Source organism: Polyodon spathula, chromosome 6, assembly GCF_017654505.1.
Source record: "Polyodon spathula isolate WHYD16114869_AA chromosome 6, ASM1765450v1, whole genome shotgun sequence".
Taxonomy (NCBI): Eukaryota; Metazoa; Chordata; class Actinopteri; order Acipenseriformes; family Polyodontidae; genus Polyodon; species Polyodon spathula.
The window spans coordinates 37,333,976-37,346,918 of record NC_054539.1 but is presented as its reverse complement, the minus strand read 5'-3'; the positions used below and the strand labels follow the sequence as shown (position 1 = coordinate 37,346,918).

The window sequence follows — 12,943 nt, the reverse complement described above, 5'->3', positions numbered from 1 at the left end:
TCCCGCATTCACACAACTTGAACATATAACCTAATTTTAAGCTTTTTTTTTTGTTTGTTTGTTTGGGTTTTTTTATGATAAATAACATTCTGCTCAAATCCGTGACAAGAAGGTCTTTACATACGCATAAAGAGAAGTTTTGTTGGAGATTCACCAAACAAACAAAAATATTATCGAGGTCCTATTATTCTATGCATTCTAAAACAAAGCCAGCAACATGTTTTTATGTGACACATCCCAACATTACAGAGGGAATACATAGTTTTGAAGATTATGAGCCATATTTATAAAGCATTTTCTGTCAAGTTCACCAGACTGTTTTAAAAGGAAAAACTAAATAAAAGTAAATAATAATACAAGGTAAGTGGTGACCTACGCGTAATTTTAATAATAATAACAATAATAATAATAATGAAGATGGTGATTATGTAGTGCGTAACAACAACAACATACTACTACTACTACTACTACTAATAATAATAATAATAATAAATAATAATAATAATAATAATAATAATAATAATAATAAATTCGTGAAATTTTATGGTTCAATTATTTGTTTTTCCTAGTTTCTCTCTTAAAGAGAGAATTTGTAAAGAAACACAACTGAGATTTTGCAGTCAAAGTTTAAAATGTATAACAATAAAATATTTATATAAAATATATAAAATATTTGCTGAAAATATCAGTCCAACTATACTATTATTGGATGTACCAGGCTTTAATTCAGACTACTACTACGACTGGTAGCGCAAAAAAAAAAAAAAAAAAAAAAAAAATTTTTTTTTTTTTTAAAAACTACTGCACAATTACTATTAGCAGTAAAACTGTTGGATATATAGGGATGTTCAATAACTTTGATTTATAGATTTTACAAGTCCAACCTTTATTTTACAACAGAGTTGCCGGAGGTCAGGCTGGTAATCTTTTATCAAAACAAAACCTGTTTTGTAATGGGACAGTCCATCTCTAGTATGTCCAATAGAAATGCATGAGAGGGGTGATGTATTTATTTCCAGTCTTTTGGATCATTTCCAAGTCGCGTCTGGTGTGGATTGACATCGGCGACTTTGCGTCGCTCTGTCCAGTGTGGAGAGTTCTAGAGGAAAAAAAAACATGATTTGGTATTTGATATCTCATTAACATTGTTTAGTCACTGACTTCAAATGTTGTGGCTCTTGGGACAAAAAGTGTAGTAGGCATGAGAGTTTGCAGATCTGTAGTGGAAAAAGCAGCAACATCTCTTACTACACCAGATTTTAACTCACATGAACATGAAATAACCTGGATTATGAAACGTCAGAAGACAAAGTGAATCAGCAACAATGGAACATGCAACAACAGAAAAAACAATTAGTCATAACACTGCAGTTCCTGTTTCACCACAACCTTCAAGTCATGAAGATGATGCATTGTAAATACAGTATATAACATGTATTATATGCTACTAAATAAATGCAATCTGTTTTAAACATCTGCAAAATTGTGAGAATCAAGTCCTGTTTTTATTTGCCTGATGTCTAGTAAATGAGCTGGTTCGTGTAATAACTGCTATTTGCTACTGAGTGTATTTGTTTGCTGCAGCTGGTTCAGAAATAAAACCTATATGCTTTTAAGTATGTGAGAATATAAATGTGGATCCAATGTAAGAGTTTGAAATTATTAATACAACTGCATTATTAAAAATGATTCAAAAGCACATGATTAGTTAAGAGTCTTACCACATCCTGTCAAAGACACATATAAAAACAAAAGAGACCAAATGCATACAGATAAGGTATAAGTAGGGCTTTGATTTTCGATTTTAAAAAAACGATAAAACACCCAATACAAAAAAAATGAAATGGGTGCATAGCCAATAAATGCAGGAAAAGGCTATTCAATTCACATTGACTTCACCACTTTAACATTAAAAAAAAAAAAAAAAAAAAAAAAAAACAATCCCAGTGCAGCTGGGCAGTGTCCCTCTTTCCTGACTTGTTTCTATCATTGATTCGATCTGAATACTTTAAACCCATCCCAGCTACTGAGTTGCAGCAAATTTAACACAATATTACAATTAGAAGGTTAGTTTGCAGGATTTAAAGCTATATTACAGTTAGATAGAATAAAACAAAATTGCAAATTGTGGCGAAATGTAAAAAGATGACGAGGCAAAAGACCCTAGAAGAATGTACCTGTGACCAGAAGGATTTAGTTGTGTCAGGCAGCAAAGGAAAGAAGGTACAGCTTAAGTTACTATACATATTGTGACAGAAAAAAACACCCAAGCATTTTGGAAAGTAACCAAAAAACAATCATTTCATACAGTATATAAAAAGTAAAAGCCCTGGGAAAAAAAAAAAAAAAAAGATTTACATAAAACTCAAAAATAGCTCAAAATAAGCACTGAAAAATGTAATTAATAAAAACAGAAAAACATAAGCCCTAGGTATAGGCAATGTCATACTTAACCTTTTTAGAGACAGATATAATTATAAAGGTCATGGGATACAAACAAACACCCTAACATTAATGTTAACTAAATTTGCACAGGTTGGCTAAAATATAGTAATACTGTACCTGCTCTGAAACCATCAATAAGGTGTTGTGCCTATGTGACAGACCTGAAAGGTTTAATGGTATAGTATACATGACTATTGCTCTGTTCTAAATCTTTAGAGAAATCGGAACAAATGAACATAAAAAAACAAGAGGCAGCAATTCAGCCCATCAGTGCTTGTCCAATTCTTGAATTCTTTAAAACCTTTTTTTTCACAAAAATCTGCAATGTATCTATTTTTTTCTCTTACCCATAGCATTCTAAGGTCATCAGTAATCTATTGTAAAGGGATAACATTTGCAATAATATTGAACATTTAAACAAAGTAGTTTTATTTCAGTATTATTAGCATTACAGAAATTGGGATTTTTAATGTGATTTCTAACATGATTTTCAGTTTTAACATCACCAAATTGAGAGGAATGGTAATTATTCATACAAGTTAGAAAAACTGAGTCTCTATGCAGCTCCAAGAGTTTTGCTGTTTTCACCATGTTGCAGCAGCAAAACTAAATCACTTAGAATTACCATCTGTACCAGTACCAAAAGTCTGAAACTCTCCTACATCAAATGTGAAAAAAAAAAAATGTAAATACCTCTTTTACACAGTGAGTTATAAGTCGTCAAACTAAGGTACAATTGTTATTCTCCTTCTTCCGTTTATTTCTTTAATAGTGTGTGCGACTTTTCAAACTGAAAAGTTAAATAACTGGACATCTACCAATCATGTGATTCCACATGTTGGTCAACGTCAAAATAAACCAGGGAACGCAAGCAGTTTGATATCCACACCATTTATATTACACATGTAATTATGTTTTAAAACAGCACATATCGCAGGAAAAAAAAAAAAATCATGATTTGAACTTGCAACATGACATCCTTGAAGGGCACATGGCGTTAGCCCGCTGCACCACTGTGCAGTTGTTGAAATGCATTAATGTTTTAAGCTTACATCAATGCCTGACCAGCTTTTGCTGAAAACGAAGGTTCTGCTCAATTCTAGAAATGCTCTATTTCCTTTTTGGTAGATACCATAGAATGGAATTGTACACAAGAGCTGCATGTAGCTTCCTTGTCTAAATCTTTGATCTCTGATAAATTGTAGTTCCTCGTTTAATTAAAAATAAATAAAGGAATAATTTTTTTGGTAGAAATAAATAATTTTAAGTAATAGAGGAATAAATATATTTATAAATATTTTTAAATAAATAAATGTATAAATTCATGTTTATATTATAAATGTATAAATTAATACACTAATAAATAACAAGCCAGAAAAATACGTCATAATTATTGATTTTGCTGATGCTTTTATCCAGAGCAATTGACATTTGCATATACAAAAAGTACATTTCATGTACATATAATAAAAAGGTTATACAACGAGACATTACTGCTTGTTCACTTATACCATATATGTAATAGTGTTGAAAGCACTGTGCTCTTGACTGGAAAATCGTGAGTTCAATCCCAGGTGGGGGACACACTGCTGCTTTATCTAGATTGATCCAGTAAATAAATAAAAATAAAAAGTTTTTGTAAGTTGGCCTGGATAAGGGTGTCTTGCAGTGTTTCTCACCAAATTGTCTGAAATTTGTCCTGAAGTATCTATCTTGCATGGTTTCAGTCATGACATTCTATGTGCTAGATGTAACTACTGCTCATCAAACCCACAGGCATTGCATGTTTACTCTCTACATGTACCTGCTGGTACAGACTCCATGTGTTTTATAAAAATGACAAATGGGCAATGATTTTTGGTAGGCAATGCCAAACTTCTGCAATCATGAAACGTGAACTTATTCAGCAGGAAGAATGATTGCAGTCCAAACCAGAAAGGACTGTTACAAGGCGACACAATGCCAAGTTGACTGCTGTGCAGAAGAGCAAAATTACCATGGCCAACAGGAATTACCAGTTAACTTCTATTATCATACACCAAGGACAGGGATAGCAGGGCTTCCCCCTCTTGCACTGGAGATAGTGGGGCTTCTCACTCTTTCACTGGAGATGGCAGTGATGGTTCCTCTCCCTCTGGCACTGGAGATAGCGGGGCTTCCCCCTCTTTCACTGGAGATGGCAGCAATGGTTCTCTCCCTCTGGTGCAGGAGACAGTAGCGGGGCCCCTCCCATATCCGAAGCCAGGTAGTTGAGCACCATGGCTGTGATGTCAAAGAGGGATGCTGGGTGTTGTTGCTGTTCCCAGGCCTCCCAGTGCTCCCTATCTCAGGCCCACAGGAGGTTGATCACAGCAGAGAGGGCCTCCTCGATATCCCTCTCAGGATCCGTCAGCCAGTCCCAAATCCCAGCAGAGGAGAGTGGACCAGTGCGCCTCGGTGGACACAGAGGCAGCTCCTGCTCCTCTCCCTCGGATGATGGTGGTGGAGGTGAAACCAGCAGGCATTCTCCCTTTGCTGATGGTGGTGGGAACAGCTCCCTCTTGGGCTTTGGATGCACAGGCTCCCCCCTTCTGGGCACTGGATGCACAGGCTCCTCCCACTCAGGCATAGAGCATTCAGGCTCCTCTGTCTCTGGCAATGGAGGGGGTTGGTTGGGTGCTATGTGCCCAACCTCGCCAACAGCAAAGCACCATTCCTCACCTTTCAGGCAGGTGAGGCAGACGTCCAGCGTGGTAGAGACAGCGCAGGACCTGTGACCGACCCTGCACTGCTGCTGATCTGCTGGCTGCTGCTGATGCTGTTGCTGCTGCTTCTTCCGGCCGCTTTTTCCCATTTCTTTATGATTTTTTTTTTTTCCTTTTTTTTTTCCAAAAGGAAACTAAACACAAAAAAACCTTTTTTTTTTTTTTTTTTTTTTGAAAAACACAAAAAAAAACACTGTCCTTCCCTGGTCTGACTTGTGGAGGCTGGGTTTATCCCTCTTCAGACACCATATGTGACCAGGATGACTGTAATGGTGACGTCAGACCCGGAAGAACACAGAAACCAAAACACGTAATGGCGGTGAACCTGAGACGCTACGGCGTCCAGCGTTTTATTAAATAATAAACAAACAAAAGATTTAAACAAAACACACAACACTGAAAATAAAGGGTACATTGGCCAAACAAACAGACGTAACGGACGTCGACGAACCCAATAAACAAGTACCGTGCTGGTTTTTAGCCAGCATGCAGTAGTAACTGCTATATTATTTTAAATGAACTCTCCCCTCTCTCACCCGTTCTCCACTTCCCGAACACACAACCCCGAGTGAGTGCTTTGTGCATCTATATATACAGTTGTGCTGGGATTCAATTACCAATTAATTATTCACTTGAATCCCAGCACGTGAACTAATCTGTGTACTCCCGTGCTCACATATCAATACCCACTTAAATATGCACGTGGCGTGAGTTGTGTCATCCTCGTGTCTAAATACAAAATTACACTTTATAACACTCATAATCCATATTTATGTCCTGTGCATTTTATACATAAACACCAACATTAACACACTACAGACAACATAAAACACTAATAAACACAAAGGGGCGGGACACTACGTAAATATCCATACCTACCAAAATAGACATTTTTGTTTTCACCAGTCATGGATGTACATTTGCAACTAAAAGAATACAATATTTACACTTTCAATATTGTCCAAAAGTCCCTTCTACCATTATTTTACTTTCAGATCTTCTCTCATTTCTGTTATATTACTCTACTTATTACTCTCGTCTTGTCTGTCTGTCTATTTACCATACACATTCTCGAATATCTTTCCCTCGCTTTATTCATTATTTGATGAAGTAAAAAAAGAAGTGATATCTATAACAAAAACATTGTCAATGTTATAAAACAAGTTAGAAAAATGCAACAGCCGTTTGAAGTGGTGATATCAAACACAGAAGCCCAAGTTAGGAGAAGCAACTGGGGCAACCTTGCCAAGCATCAAGCAAATAGGCACAATTGGAAAGGTGCTGGGGCCCATCATTCACACAATTGTTGCTTCTAACTTGGCTTCTTTTTTTTCATTGCTCCACTTTACAATGAAATGCTCTCTGTACAACTTCAAGGGGATTGTGACCATTCCCTTACCAGTTCAAAAGTCACATCTACAACAAAACACATTGACAATGCACAATAAAAAAAGGCTCACCTCAGCCCTGGATCTGCAAGGTCTGCCTCATCAACTGTCACTTCCAATACACTTACCCTGCATTCTCATTATTCCTTGCACTCGTTGCCATTATTGGTCTTGTTCATCATCTTCCTTGTTGGAAATATATTGCTTCATGCTCTTTCATGTATTCTTGTATGTATGGGCTAAATGTCTGTCTATGTGTGCCTTCATCTACCTGTGCTTTACCTGCATGTTGTCCGTGTGTCTTTCCAAAGTATACTTGTCTGCAATTGTGATAACGCCTCTTCCATTCCCTGTCTGTCTTTTTCTGTGTAGTAGTGCTTGTAAGGATAACCAAGAACACTTCAGTCTGTGTTGAGCACTTTCCTTGGCACACATGTGTCTCAGCATCTTTATTCTGGTTACAACCCAGCTGATAAGGGAATGAGAAATTCAATGTAAAGTGGTGCGATCAAAAAAATAAGTCATGTTAGAAGCAACAATTGTGTGAATGTTGGGCCCCAACACCTTTCCAGTTGTGCCTATTTGCTTGATGCTTGACAAGGTTGCCCCAATTGCTTCTCCTAACTTTTGTGTTTGATATCACCACTTTAAATGGCAGTTGCGTTTTCTAACTTTTTTTTGTTATAGATTAACATTGACAGCAAGTTAAAATGAACTCATAGATATGAGATCCATTTTATTATTTTCTAATTTCAGTTTTTACTGTTTTAAAAAATGTAATTAAGTTGATTTAATTGAACTTTGTACAGCGCAGGTGCTGTGAACAACACAAAAGTGTAAATCTAAATACAGGGTTTTTTTCCATTTGGTTTGAGTTAGTCTGCATTGGAGTAAGAGTCATTTTTATTGAATTGTATTAAAAATAGTATTATTAACTTTAAAAACGGGTTGTTTAAGTTGGAAAAAATAAAGTGTTTTTTTTTTTTTTTCCACTCCAACAAAACCAATTATTGTTTTTTTGTTTCTCTGTATTAGTCATCAGTGATTACGGTAAAAAAAAAAAAAAAAACCTTACACCAGGGAACTACCTGACTTACTTGCAACTTTAGATTTAGGTTTACATTTCTAAGCCTTTTAGCTGAGGATTTTTCAGTTGTAAATGTCCTTTTTGACATTCTAAAAGGCTGTTACTGTATTAGTGAGGTTACTTTGCTTTTACAGCAGGTGGTGCCTCTTCTTAAGTTACCATAGCAACAACCAGCAAGATTTTTTTAACAAGACTCCCTGCCCTATACTCTAGTGTGCATTACAATTAAAGTTCCACATTTTACCTTCAAATATGTAATCTCAAACGTAATGCGCTACTGCCACATGAAATGACCTGTTCTTATTAGCATTCAATTTTTAGTTATGGCTTCCCTTCAGAGTTTTTCAGTATAATCTAAGTGGCAAACAGAGTCTTAATCAGCCGATCAACTGCCTTATGTTGCACTTCACATCTGACCCCTTCACAAGACAAGCACCAAAATAAAACAATAGCAACATATACTATAGTGTGTTTCTACCACTGATGCGATGCAAAACGAAACAAAGCAATTTCAATCCTCACTCCTACATTAAAGGGCAACTGTATTAAAAATAACAAGGCTCTCTAAATGCTCTGTACACATAACAAATGTGTCTCGCGGCGCCAATGTTGTTAAAATGTCAAGCTTTTGGTCAGTATTTCAATTTTTTGTCAGGTTTCTGGGTATGCTGGAAATGCAGGCCACCTCCACCTTTCTCGCGCCGCTGTTACATCATTTACAGCCACTCACACCAGTGAACGCCAGTGAACTATATCGGAATGCAAATCTTTCAGGTGCAAAAATAACAAAAAGAAAAACAGTAACAAGAAGTATTTCTGTAGTACAATAAGCACGTGTCTCTCAGAAGCCAGAATTGCGGTTAATTTATGAATGTTGAATCTAGAGTTTAGATAAAAAAAAATCTTAAATCTTATTATTATATTATAATGCTATAACATATATATATATATATATATATATATATATATATATATATATACACACACACACACACACACACACACACACACACACACACACACACACACCTATAGAAAGTCTACACTCCCTTTCAAATATTTCACTTTTTGTTGCTATAGCTTAGAATTCAAATGCACATAAAGTTTTTTTTTTCATTTATCTATATACCCTACCCCTGAACTTACAAGTGATAAAAAATGTTCTAGAAATTTGTAGAAAATTAATTAAAAATAAAAACTGACATAGTCCACCCCCCTTGTAATAGCAATCCTAAATTAGCTCAGGTGTAACCAATCGCTTTCAAAATCACACACCAAGTTAAGTGGCCTGCACCTGTGTTAAACTGTAGTGATTCACATGATTTCAGGATAAATTCAGCAGTTCCAGTAGATTCCCTCTGCTGGGTAGTGCATTTCAAAGCAAAGGCTCAACCATGAGCTTTCAAAAGAACTCCAGGACAAAGTTGTTGAAAGGCACAGATCAGGGGGTGGGTATAAAAAATGGGTATAAAAAATATCAAAGGCCTTGAATATCCCTTGGAGCATGGTCAAGATGATTATTAAGAAGTGGAAGATTAGGCCTAGATCAGGCCGTCCCTCCAAACTGGATGACCAAGCAAAAAGGAAACTGATCACAGAGGCTACCAAGAGGCCAATGGCAACTTTGCAAGAGCTACAGGCTTTTATGGCCAAGACTGGTCAAAGTGTGCATGTGACAACAATATCCCAAGCACTCCACAAATATGGCCTGTATGGTAAAGTGGCAAGAAGGAAGCCATTACTCAAGAAAGCTCACCTTGAATACTGTTTGAAGTATGCAAAGGTGATTATGTAGCCATCTGGCAAAAAGTTTTGCGGTCTGATAAAACTAAAATTGAACTTTTTGGCCTACATGCAAAGTGTTGTGTTTGGCGCAAACCCAACACAGCGCATCACCCCAATAACACCATCCCTACTGTGAAGCATGGTGTTGGCAGCTTCATTTTATGGGGGTCTTTCTTATCGGCAGGGACTGGGGCACTTGTCAGGATAGAAGGGAAAATGGATGTAGCAAAGCACAGAGAAGTCCTTGAGGAAAACCTGCTGCCCTCTGCAAGAAAGCTGAAACTGGGACGGAAGTTCATCTTTCAGCATGACAATGATCCAAAGCACACAACCAAAGCTACACTGGAGTGGCTAAGGAACAAAAAGATAAATGTCCTTGAGTGGCAAGTCAGAGCCCCGCTCTAAATCCGAAAAGTTGCGGAATGACTTGAAGATTGCTGTCCATCAATGCTCCCCAAGGAACTTGACAGAGTTTGAACAGTTTTGTAAAGAAGAATGGTCAAACATTGCCAAATCTAGGTGTGCAAATTTGGTAGAGACCTATCCCAACAGACTCATAGCTGTAATTGCTGCCAAAGGTGCTTCCACCAAGTATTAACTTAGGGGATGGAGACTTATCCAATTATGATCTTTCAGCTTTGTATTTTTAATATTATATATATATATATATATATATATATATATATATATATATATATATATATATATATATATATATATTATATATATATATATATATATATAGATATAGACGTTTTTGTTTCCTTTACTGCACAGACTTACATCTCTCCTCTGACACACAACCCTGAGACAGCTGCAGGCTTTTATATTCTGGCTGAGGGGTTAACTAGCTATTAATTAATTACCTTATTACCCCTAGGCCACAGTCTGCATGAGATTAAATAAGGATGCGTGACTGTCAGCTAGTTAAATCAGTAATCAGTAGTAGATCAGTCACGCATCCTCACGAGGTACTTAAAAATAAAAACAATAACCTGGAAGACGGCGTCTTGGTCATCCAGCCAAACAATACATAATAATAATAAATAATAATAATAATAATAATAATAATAATAATAATAATAATAATATCAGATGGCTTTCGCCTTCGCGTTAACACAAATCAGAATACAAAACAATAATAAACAAAGAGGCGGGGCACTCCGCCACACAGTCGAATTACTTTATTTAATCATTAGACCAACTGCATCGTTTATATTTATTTTTTATTTATTTATTTTAGTGAAATGCTTAGGCAAATGTTGAAATACGAATCCGTTTACAAATAAACTAATATTAGATAACGGCCCCCGTATACTGAACTTTACTGTATTCTAAGTTTCGAAGCTAAACCGTGGCACGACGTCCACCCGTGAAGTGGTTACTCGCGCCTGCAATGCCGTTGACCGTTGTCCGGTATATATATATAATTATATATATATATATATATATATATATATATATATATATATATATATATATATATATGTGTATGTTTTATATATACACACACAAATATGTTTCAACTCCTCCTTCTGTTTGTTTAATTTTGTTTTTCCTTTGAAAAGTTGAGGAGGAAGTTGAGATGTCTGACAAAATTTATATTAGATGTTTTCTCACACTTTCCATGTAATTAGGGTAAACTTAATTTGCATCAGTTTGAGATAAGACTGAATATATTTTTCATTTTGGATTTTGGTGTCTGACCAAATTTATATCCATTATTTTCTTGCACTGTCCAGATTTGCAGTGAAAAAATGACTTTTTTGTCTTCAATTCACTGACACCATACCAACTCCTAAGCTGTTAAAATAACAAGAGTATATAATAACAATAATATTTTAATAAATAAATATCAGATGTCTTTATTGCAGATGATAACAACTCATTATTTTCTTTACATTGTCATCTCAAAACATCTTAAATGTACAAAAATACATAAAAAAAGATAAGCTATTAGTATTACCATTTAAACATGATAAACACACAATCAGAATGATTAAACAAACAATGAATAAGATTGATATTTTATTTTTGAATGCCGCCAACACAGCTTAATAAATTAGGCTTAATCTGTTATCTTGCTGTGCACACAGATGCAGTTTTGTACATAAAATAAAAAGGTGGTACAATCGCAAAATAGGGACAATCAAACAGTTTTACTGTTTTGGGACAAAAAATCAGTAATGTTTTTACTCAACCTACTTCCTCAGAATATGAAGTAAACTACCTTGTATAGCTCGTTTTGATTGCGAATCATCTCATGGTTGTTTTTCTGTTTGACATTTTTCCTTTTTAAAAACTATTAGAAGGAGCAGCGTATCAGTGTAACAAATAATAAAGTGGAATAGTTGTATGCCTTTGTCTTATGTAGGTATTCACTTCAATTCAGTTTATAAAAGCTCCCTTATTTTGAAAACTCAATGTTGACAGGAGGTATGCTGTATCCCCTTTCACCGTCAGTGTTGCTCGCCCCGTGAGGGTTACCATGGCGATCACCCACTCTGTCATCTTAAGTCAGTGAACGGGACCTGACTGACTGCGAGTTCTTTTGCTTGAACATCAACAACAGTTATTAACCATACAACCAAGAAGAAGCCGGGAGGTCGGAAAGGACTTAAAATACAAAGAAAATATTATGTAGCCTGGACAAAATGTCAACAACTGTTTTACCGCTACACAGTGCAAGGCCATACCGGCTTACTTTCACCTCTGATGATACGTATAGCACTCTGCAAATTGCGATATTTATGTATCATGATACATGTGATTGTCCGAATTGGCTAGTCGTATGATGCATAGTAAGATCAAATGGTAATTTAATGATGGATCATTTCGTTAAAAGAGAAAAAAATAAATGAGATAGTCAGAGTATGTATTTATACCAACTATCTTGTATCATAATATGAATGATACATACTTCTGTTACGATACCACATATCATGCAAAGATTGAATGACTTGAGCACTTATATTAAATTTGCCCCTTTAAGAACCCTGGATGCTTCAGACATCTTCTCCGCCCCAGGAAATATACCCGACTGTCACATTAGGGTCAGCACCATTTTCTCTTCAGGCCTATTGAGTTGGAGTGAACCCAGTGACCTTGAAGGGTAATGGTTACACTTCTATTTCAGGGAATCAGGGTTATGACGTTAACTTTCAAGTGCAAAATGTAACAATTACAGAATAGAATACAATATGCAAGCCGTCGCAAGTGAAGGACTTGCAGCACTGGCAGATGTGCTAAAAGGAAGATAAACTGCCTTTAGTATTCTGGCCGAAGACTGATTAAGGGTCCAAGGCATATGGTCAGCAGTGCAGTGAGAGAGGGTACTCATGCAGTGTATATGCTGCAAGGTTACACTGAATAACTTTAGCATTTAACACCAGTCCAATACATTGTGTCCTCAAAAATTGACTGCATCAACAGCCAGAAAACTTGTAAAGTTTCAGTGGCCCTCTTAATCATCGGTAGCTCTGCCAACAGAGAAC

General features: G+C 36.1%; 1 long non-coding RNA gene across 2 annotated transcripts in view; it reads right to left on the bottom strand.

The window, feature by feature from the left end:
* Window positions 1-726: 726 nt before the first annotated feature.
* LOC121317164 overlaps window positions 727-12,943 on the bottom strand; it is a 168,155-nt gene continuing 155,938 nt past the window's right edge. For both annotated transcript variants that reach the window (XR_005950485.1, XR_005950486.1), the window contains one exon: window positions 727-1,099. This is a non-coding gene — a long non-coding RNA (uncharacterized LOC121317164). The remainder of the gene's footprint in view (window positions 1,100-12,943) is intronic.